This window comes from Neopsephotus bourkii, unplaced genomic scaffold (assembly GCF_033783945.1).
Source record: "Neopsephotus bourkii isolate Nb327-2 ecotype Australia unplaced genomic scaffold, CSIRO-AGI_Nbou_v1 NB_1760, whole genome shotgun sequence".
Classification (NCBI taxonomy): Eukaryota; Metazoa; Chordata; class Aves; order Psittaciformes; family Psittacidae; genus Neopsephotus; species Neopsephotus bourkii.
In genome coordinates, this window is record NW_026902234.1 from 2,323,128 (window position 1) to 2,333,504 (window position 10,377).

The 10,377-nt window shown below is 43.0% G+C and overlaps 1 long non-coding RNA gene across 1 annotated transcript; it reads right to left on the reverse strand.

Annotated features, from left to right (window-relative positions):
• Positions 1–2,099: 2,099 nt before the first annotated feature.
• On the reverse strand, positions 2,100–8,549 carry LOC133225342 (uncharacterized). The gene is made up of 3 exons (XR_009729107.1): positions 6,832–8,549; positions 4,610–4,724; positions 2,100–2,405 (listed from the first exon to the last, which is right to left on the reverse strand). It is a non-coding gene; the product is annotated as an uncharacterized LOC133225342 (long non-coding RNA).
• Between the last annotated feature and the right edge of the window lie 1,828 nt (positions 8,550–10,377).

Here is a 10,377-nt window from a genome sequence, read left to right on the forward strand (position 1 = left end):
TGGATACCTGGATAAGGACAAAATAGAAATGAAACAAGTTCAGATATGACAATGAAAATAATTAGAGGCATGAAAACCTTCTAGATGAATAGTAAAATCAAACCTGTTCACTTCAGAGAAGGGAAAATATAAAGGTGTTCAAAATAATGAATGGCACCAAAGAAAGTGAATCCTGTTCATTATTTCTCATCATACATTAGCAGGAGGGCATCTGTTGAAAATGAAAGGCAAAAAGGTGAAAAGCAATCCTTTCCTACAGCATACAACTGCCTAATGCTTTTCCTTCCCACCGGAGGCAACCGAGGCCAGGAGCTTCATGAATTAAAAGGGAATGGAAATGTGCATGGAGAAAAGAGAATACGTCAAGCGCTAAAAATAAAGTTGTGATTTGATTTTAATGGAGCTTCTCTCCCAGTGTAGGCTGCAGTACATAAAAGCAGTCTTTGAGGGCGGGCAAGAGCAAACTTTTCCCCTTCAGAGGAGATTCCTTTTAACTACCTTGCCCCAGCATTTCTCAGATCTTTCACTGCCAGACCTGACACTTTCCACTCTCAGAGAGGATGCTGGTGAAGATGAAGGAGTGGCTAGTTATGGAGCAGCAGGTTCTGTTCTACTGCACCAGCAAATCAGAAGAAGCTGTGAGAAGCTACATGTGGCCACAGGGAGACAAGGAGAAACTGAGTCTGCAAGAGTGCAAAAGTGAAAATCGCCCCTACAGCTCAGCTCAGTTCCTAAACAGCCAAACTTTCAGATAGCAATTTTCCCACTTGGAAACTAGCAGGGGAAACAGAAAGAAGGTCTGAGTACAGTGCTTTTCCAGAAAGACTATTAAACTGACACAAGCCTCTGAGAGAAAATTTCACTGCCTGTGCAAAGCAGAAAAGTCGTGAGTAACCCCAGAAGCACTGAGGGCAGCAGGACATACCAACTATCTTGAGTGAGAAGTGGAGATGGCGTCTTTGATCCTACTGAGGAACAAAGATACCCTGTATTCCCCTAATCAGTCTCATTTTCACTCCTGTATAATCACACACGGTAACGCCTACTCACTTGATTTATTGCTTTTATTGACAGCTTTCCTGTGTTGTTGCTGTTATTGAAACACAAAGTACGAACTGATACACTCATTTATTTTTTTCCTAGTGGCTTGACCAAAAGTGAAACTTTTTTGGGGTTTTTTTTTTTTTTTTGAAGTTATGAAATTAAAAAATATGACCAGTTTTGGCATATGCACAATATCCTACTTCTTTCAGCTTACTCTGTTAAAGTTTTAGTAAGGCCCACTGTGGTGCTCTCAGGGATTTTATGAACAAACAGGGGTGATTTATCACTTTTGGAGGTGTCAAACAGGAGTGTCTCTCTCTCTGCTCTCTACTGAGGGACTCAAGAGGTGCCAAACACCTAACCTAGGAACAAAGATTTGTAACTGAAAAGAGATGGTATAAAACACACACATATTTTCAGTATTTCAAAAATGTTCCAACTTGTTGCTTGTTTCAGCATGGAAGGGATGTTCTCTTTTCCAAAGCAGCAAAGGTTCTAAGACTGCTATGACTTGAATTTAAAATGTAACAGATATTTATTTGTATGCGCAGATGGCAGTTTCTACCATTAGTTCTGCCCCACAGTTCTTATTTTTGTGTTATTTTACCTCCACTTCCCTCACCTGATCTAATGCAGCATTCTCCCCAGCTAGTGAAGTTAAACAGTCACTCTGCAGAGTTAAGTATGACATAAGTTTTTACACTACCAATGTTTTCTCAAGCAGCGTTTTCCAAAAGCCCAGGCGAAAAGATTTACCTGATGCCTCTATCAATGCATTATATGTTTCTTTTTGCTTAGTAACTTGAAATTCAATTACATATGCAATTCATTTGCAACTAGTTTTCCTTTCTCTTAAATACATATAAATCATTACTTGCAACAAGTTCTTTCTTCCATAAAGGCCAAGCTACTGTTTTGAGGGCTGTGTACTCTCTCAGATTTTCCTAATTTCTGCACATAGGCTCTTCCTCTGAGCACAGCCAAAGGGGAGAGCCAAGCATGGCAGCAAAGGAAAACAGTCAAGTACAGCCTGGGAAGAATTTCACACACCTCTTTCCTTCAGTCCCTCAACTTATACTGACAGAAACAAATATGACTGAGAACACCACCAATCCGATCTGTTCTGGTACACAGACAATTACCACAAAGTTGATGAGGTTTTGCAATAAGCAATATCAGCTGTAAAGCAGTGCTTAGAATGGTTAACATTTAAATACATACAGAGATATTTTGCTGTCCAGCACTCTGTGGGGAATATTAAGCAGCTGAAATACTCAGAGACCTTTCGTAGTCTAGTTCTGTGTCTGCATAAGACTTCTCAAGATAATCAGAGATGGATACAAGGATTTCAGTGCAAAAACCTGTAAAGTCAAAAGTCTTTATGAACAGATTATGAAACTCAATGAAGTAAAAGGGACATGCTTGTTTATGTGATCATTTCCAGCTCAAGCTTCTCTGATGACACCAGTGGGATAGACTGTAAATACAAAACAAAAAAATGGAACAAGATGAGTCTCATATTTTCAGCCTCTGCTATGGCATCAGCTGGAATTGCAAAGGTGCTCTCATATCACTTGGTTCTGTAACCGGCTCCCTGTAACCAGATGAAGTACATTCCTGCGTCTTTTGAAGTTCAGCTGAGTCAGGCAGCTTGGGTTACAAACTTAATCCAGGGAAGGCCAAAACAATTGTGGCAGAGTGTGAGCATACATGTGAAACATGAAAGAAAAAGCAGAGGTATGATCCCTTCCATCACTGCTCATCCTTTGGTGTGCCCTGCAGGCACCCCACCCAGAGACTTGGAGTTGGCCTTGGATATACAGGTAACGCAGGGTGGGGAAAAACTTTCTTCAATACCCATGCCTTTACAAGTACCAACTCCTCCAGCTGGACAACTTTGCATCTGTGTCAGTAGATGCAGCTTAGCAGTTAGGGGACTGTGCATCTTTGCAAACTGAGACTTCAGTGAAACTCCTCTCATCTGAAGGAAATTAATTTGCTTTGCCAAGCCAACTTGACTTTTCTAAAACAGAAAAACAGACTAGCTGAGCCAGAATGTAAATTTACAAAGTGATTTGGAGAAACTAAAAAGTACTTTTGAAAACCAGAGGGAAAATGCGAAGAGGGAAAATTATAATGCACCAATTAAAGTGGAATGCAAGTTGTCCAAGCTAACACAGGATTTTTTTGTTTTCTAGTCTGCAAAAATATTGAAGTTTAGTGTCAGCACTTCAGACTGGCCCAAAGAATCGAGATATTAGTAATAAACAAGATTTCAAATAGGCAAGAGAAAAGCAAGGTGATTTAGGTTTTATTCACTGTTTTAATAGTTTGTATCCATTAAAATTCAGAGGAATTTCAATGGGATTGTAACTACATTGCATTTTTTTAAATCAACAATCAGTAGAGTCCTGTGACAGTGCTTTAGGTTCACGAAAAAGCCTGATGGAAGTAAAACATATGCTTGCATTTTGTCAATGTTACTTGACATCACTTCCATTTCGGAGTCAAAACCAGCATGTGTGCACACATGCACGCATGAATATATATCCTTACATCTTTTCCACAATGATTTCCTTCCACAAAAAAAGGGTGGGTTTGTATTATTTTACCAGTGCAGAATATTGGTAAACACTGAATTGGTTCACCCCTGAGTCTTGGTGAGGTTCATTAAGTTCCAGCAGAAGAAAGAGAAGTGCTGTAAAGTGACAGTTTGTGAGAGAATCACGTATAGCCCATCCACAGGTCTTAGAAAAGGCTTTTGGAATCTCAAGGTTATGTACATATTTTGACAGCAAAGAATTCAGCTCTGAAAAAGAAAGTCCATGCTCTTTAGAAAAAATCTTACAGCTCCATTCCTACAAAACTGCTTAAAATGGTTAAATAAATACAAACAAAAATCAAGAAGAAGGCTCGAGCTTCCCAGTGCCTGCAGCCAGGCCAGCTGTGGTGCCAGACCTGGAAGGATGTACTGCTGGCTAAAAAAAATGGAGGGAAATACGGTGAGTCTGGCACCTTCCATCTGGCTCCTCAGCCCCTTGCCTGCTCCTTTACCTCGCTGCATCCTTCAGACCTGCTGCAAATAGCCAGCCCACAGCAAAAGTTCAAAGCTTTATCACCTCCCTGCACTGGCCAGAAACTGCAGCCCTGGGACTTTGAGGAAGCAGCAGCAGCAGCCAGGGGAAATGGAGGGAAGGGGGGAAAAGCTGCTGCGTCACTGTATAGTGCTTGGCACCCAGTTGCAGGGAGTGAAACAGCAAAGTCAGCTGCGGTCAAGCCTAATACCCACTATCAAGGGGGAGAGCAGCAAAGATGAAGCAGCAGGGATTTCCCCTCAGCAACAGTGATATTTGAAAGGATAAAGATACAAACTCTTTTTGGATTGCATGAACACTTAGCAGGAGTGTGGAGGAGTTCAGAAGAGGCTGTAAGTGCTTTGGGAGTATCCTAAACTGCGTGTAAACTGAGTAAATCTCTGGTCAGCTGTGAGAGGGAAGCTGCAGGGATTTATTTCAGCTAAAAAGGGATTTTATAAGCTTATAGGCTTTCTGGGACCTTTGCTTACTGAAATGACCATCACTGCAGCTGTGTCTAAGGCATCCACTGTCTTCACCTGCTGCTTCTCTCCACAGAAGGTATGAGAGATGAACTTCTGTTTTCAATGCTCATGATTATTTTGCCTGAGAAACTCAGCACATAGGGACTTAAATCGTCTTTTGGGAACCTCTCATCCCAAAGGAAATTTAAAAAAAAAAGGAAAAAAAAAAAAAAAAAGCAAAATACACCAACTGAAGCAACCAGAAAGGACTCTACCACTTCTACCTCTATTTTCTGGGGGCCTGAGGCACCATGGACTCAAATGTGCATGCTCATGTGGTAGCACAGCCCAGACCCAAAGTCAGGACCCAGCTGGTGACCATCAGCAAATAAGGGAAACAGAAGGAAACAGAAATGACGGGCTTAAAGAGAGGAATGTAGAGCAGGGGCCCCAGAAACACCCGCATATTGCCTGTTACACTATTACACTGCAGAGACGTCCAGTAGACGCCACCAGCAGGAACTCTGCCCAGATGTGTTAAGCAATTCCCTGCTGATATGGATTGCATCAGCTCTCCGGATACAGCTAAGTCATGCCAGTGATTTTTGCTGTCCTTGAAACTCTTTAAAATACAGAGTAAAAGCTTTGGTTGTGTTTGGTTTTTTTTTTAAACTATTGTTAAAAATCAGATTGCCCCATATGTTTTACATTTTCAGTTCATTTGCTGGGATGGAGAATACCTTTGGGCAAAGTCTTTGTTTCCTTAAACTTAACTCAGTTGTACTACCCATACAGATGAACAGTTTTCAGAGGTAAGTCCAGCAGTAAGTAGACTACAGTTTCTTTGCCATGTAGATGGTGTCTTTCCTCATTATGGCACAGCCTCTTCAGTTTCAGTGCGCTTTTTCTTCTGTTTATGAACCAGTTCCCTGCTCCTTTGCCCTCCTCAGACAACTTCAAAATTAGGGTTAGGCAGCTGAAAGACAGCTCTCACCACATTGCTTCAAATAATTTCCCTTGTAGAAAAATCTCTCCCAGTTGGAAGGTGGCTTTCCTCCAGCCGTGCAAAGGGCTTTTGTGAAGAGCTAGAGCATCCTTTCCTCCTCCCCACAAAATCCTAGCCAAATCACATCACATGCATCAAAAAGAAGAGAGCAGGGTCAAAACAGCATCCACCTCACTCTGCCTTTCTGCCCAAGAGAGGAGACAGCCCTGTGTGTGGAGGGTGCCATGTCAGGGAGAAGGAAGGAGGCAGGTGCTGGTGGCTGGGTCATGCAGACATGCCAGGGACTTTGACCGTGTCCAGCTGCCACTCCCTGAATTAAATCCTGCTCCCTCAGATGGAACAGAAAGAGCAAACCCTGGAGAGGAGCCGGCAGTAAGCTGTCTAAAAGGCCAACTTGAAGGAATGTGGTGATCTCCAATCTCAGCCCCCCCACTCTCTCCCTTGATCTCCCCACAGCCCCCCACATCCTGCTCAATAATCCTGTTTTAAACATCTTGCTCATCCATGAGCAGCCTTACCAATGTCCACAGCCCCTCCAGCCTCAGAAAGTTCTCCTCCAAGTGACTGACGGTGCTGTCACATGCCAGATTTGATCCTTTTAGCCCACAGGGCTGGGACGCTTCAGGCTGAGCGGTGGCCAAAACTGAAGAGAAACATGCCATCCACGCACCATGTAAGAAGACACCTGATTGAGACATGGAGTGGATGAGGATCAGCATCTGGCAGGGTCTGGGGGAGACAGGGAGCAGGTGAGAACCAGCAGCTGGAGAGGGCTGGAACAGGCAAAGAAGATCAGGAGGGCAAAATGGGGAATGAACAGGTTTGGAGGCTGGCAAGACCATGAGGAAAACAAGATGCAGGGGGAGTAGAAAAGGAAAACTGGGACTGGCTGAGTAGTGAAAGCATGAAAGAGCAAAGCAAGGACTAGTGTTCAGCAAGGCAGTAGGAAGAGCAATGCATAAATAAAAAACAGTACAAGCGTAGAAGCCTGGGGAAAACCAGGAATGTGGAGAAACACAAGGACATACACCAGGAAAGAGTGAGAGGTGCAAAGCAGCGTGCAAAGAAAAAGTAGAATGATTAAAGCAAAAGCTTCTGTGCTGAGAAGTATTGAGGCTCTCCTTTTTTTTGTCTTTTCTGCCCACAGATATCTATGGAAGTTTCTGACTGAGCATCCCAGCTCTCCCAAAGGCCTCAGCCACCCCACACAGGGCAGCTCTCTACCACCTTCTTCATAGCATACCTGGCACCAGTGCTGCAGGGAAAAATGTTTTCATCCTGGCTGTTGGCATGTCTGCAGGTATCAATAGTATGATAAATCCATGTGACGTCTTTGCTTTTTAGAAACCCAGGTTCCAGATGTTGATTACATCTCTCATGGCACATAGCATCATCTAACCCCTGTACAGAGAATATGCATTAGGAGATACAACCCACCAAGGACTCCGCCCAGCTGATTGTGTTTTCTTCTTTTTTAAAAGAAGAGATTTCAAATGAAATATTTGGAGCAGTACAAAACCCCCAAATGTGGTTCTCTTAAATTCAAGCACATGGAAGAAAAACATTTTTATTTTATTTTTCTGGAGGAAGAAGCAAAAACATCACATTTCCAGTGACACAATCACACTTCCCAGAGGGGTTTCCAACTGAAAGGCAAACCCATCAATGAAGAATTTAATTTTCTTGCAATGGAATTTTTCCTCAATAAATGAACAAACTTACTTAATTTCTTCAGCTCAAATTTTCTATTGTAATCTGTAAAGCACAGTAATGTTACCTATTCATCTCTTTCAGATGTTATGAAAATAAAGCCATGTGAAGCACGCAGTTGCTATAGTAATTAGCATCATAGGAAAAGGCCAGGGAGCCAGCAAAGGACATTGTCTCCAGAACAGTGTTTAAATCATGCATGAACTGTATGTTAACCTTAAGACCCACACAAAATGAGGAGGAGAAAAAAACATACCAATTCTTTCAAAAATCCTGCAAGAATAATATGCTGTGTGCTGATATAATTAAAGGCTCCATGGCTCACACAGGCACCTTCCTTCTGACATTTCCTCGGAGATTTTTAGGCAACTTGGCAACTAAAAGAATGGTTTTATTAGTTAATGGGTTTTGTGTCAAACTCTATTTGATTTACCTTGCATGCATAATTTAGTCTCATGCCTGGATACTTGAGGAAATCATGAATTTGCAAGTTCTTTTTCCATTAGACTAGATGCCTTGTAAGTATATCTAAATCATGCCATACATATATTTAAAACCTAGGATAAAACCTCTCAATTTTTGTTCTAACCTTTGTCCACAATATATTTTGTTGATCTAGAAAACTTTCTTTTTGTCAGCTTTTTGCTCCACACTATCATCACTAAAAAAGAAATGTTTACTAATCACCAGACATGATGGGGCTTGCTATGCTTTGAAACAGCAACATGCTTGGGTGCTTAAGAGCATTTGGCTTTGTGCTTTGCATCCAACCAACAAGGCACCCAAGTAGGCTGTTATTGGACAGCGACTTAATCCCTGTCATGTTTAATCACTACATTAAAAGATTTAAAGACTAACACTAAAGGCCATTCAGTTTAGGCACCATAGACTTAAAAGATGAAGCTTCTGTTCTGCATGACAACAATAAGAGAGTTATCAAGTCCATACTAAATGCACTGAAAAATCCTGTCTCTGCTCAGTGCATAACTCTCTGCAGCAAGGATGACTCATCAGTTCCCGAGTGCAGAAGACATGAGGGAGCTGTTTTGCATTTCCTCAAGAATGTGACCCCCAATATAAAGTCTCCTACTTGAATACCACATTGCTTCAGGATGTGATTGCTAGCAGCAGCAGCCAGGGCTGTTTCTGACTATCCAGTTGGCTAAGGAGTTAAAAGCCTCTCTTGGAGATGTGGACTTTGCTACAATTCCTCAAGTGCTGTCACTCCATGCTTAACTCAGATCTCAGGAAGTTGCATGTATGTTTTTTCCCCTAGGGCCACAAATCTCCCATGTTGCACAAATTCCATTTGCTTCCAAATTCACTTCTCCAGTCCAAATCCAGTATTAGGAATTTTCAGCCTTGTCATTCATCAGCCAGAGGACTCTGGTGCTACACATGAACTATGGGGCAAACATAGTACCTTCTTTGCTGTGTCCTAAGATCTCAGTTCCTCAATGTCCAGATGAGGGCACTGATGAGCATACAATCATAGAATAGTTAGGGTTGGAAAGGACCTTAAGATCATAAAGTTCCAACCCTCCTGCCATGGGCAGGGACACCTCACACTAAACCATATCACCCAAGGATTCGTACAACCTGGACTTGAACACTGCCAGGGATGGAGCATTCACAACCTCCCTGGGCAACCTATTCCAGTGCCTCACCACCCTCACAGGAAAGAATTTCCTCCTTATATCCAATCTAAACTTGCCCTGTTTAAGTTTGAACCCGTTACCCCTTGTCCTATCACTACAGTCCCTAATGAAGAGTCCTTCCCCACCATCCCTATAGGCCCCCTTCAGATACTGGAAGGCTGCTATGAGGTCTCCACACAGCCTTCTCTTCTCCAGGCTGAACAGCCCCAGCTTTCTCAGCCTGTCTTCATACAGGAGGTGCTCCAGTCCCCTGATCATCCTCGTGGCCCTCCTCTGGACTTCTTCCAACAGTTCCATGTCCTTTTTATGTTGAGGACACCAGAACTGCACACAGTACTCCAAGTGAGGTCTCACGAGAGCAGAGTAGAGGGGCAGGATCACCTCCTTTGACCTGCTGGTCACACTCCTTTTGATGCAGCCCAGGATACAGTTGCCTTTCTGGGCTGCAAGCGCACACTGCTGGCTCATATTCATTTTCTCATCAACCAGCACCCCCAAGTCCTTCTCCACAGGGCTGCTCTGAATCTCTTCTCTGCCCAACCTGTAGCTGTGCCTGGGATTGCTCCGACCCAGGTGTAGGACCTTGCACTTGGCATGGTTAAACTTCATGAGGTTGGCATCAGCCCACCTCACAAGCGTGTCAAGGTCCCTCTGGATGGCATTCCTTCCCTCCAGCATATCAACCGAACCACACAGCTTGGTGTCATCGGCAAACTTGCTGAGGGCGCACTCAATCCCACTGTCCATGTCAGTGACGAAGATGTTGAACAAGACCGGTCCCAACACAGATCCCTGAGGGACACCACTCGTTACTGGTCTCCAGTCGGACATTGAGCCATTGACCACAACTCTTTGTGTGCGGCCATCCAGCTAGTTCTTTATCCACTGAGTGGTCCACCTATCAAACTGATGTCTCTCCAATTTAGAGACAAAGATGTTGTGTGGTAGTGTCAAATGCTTTACACAAATCCAGGTAGATGCCACCATGGATTCTTTCTCGAGCTTCCTACAGGTTTTCTTCCAATGGAAACCACAGTAGGCACTAGGGGAGGAGTGACGCATGCTCTCTTTCTCCATAGCTTGCTGTCAGGATACAGGTACCACAGCTCAGGGGCATCCTCATACAGCTGCCTCATGTTTTGGAGGATACACCATTCAAAGTCCCTTTCCCTGGCAAAGACCAAGTTTAGTCAGCTTCAGAAGATGCTTTGAGGATAATTAGTTGTTTAACCAGATCATTTCCAGAGCATTATTGAGGAGACCAGAGAACATGGGGGGTGCTTTTAGTCTTTTAGCTTTTACTTGCTCACATGTTGTGCTAGTTAACTTTGATGCTTAATTTATATCTGTTTTAAGTGTATCTGGAGGTTGTGTATAGATGCATCAAATAAAAGAACAAAGTAATAAAATTAATCATCATA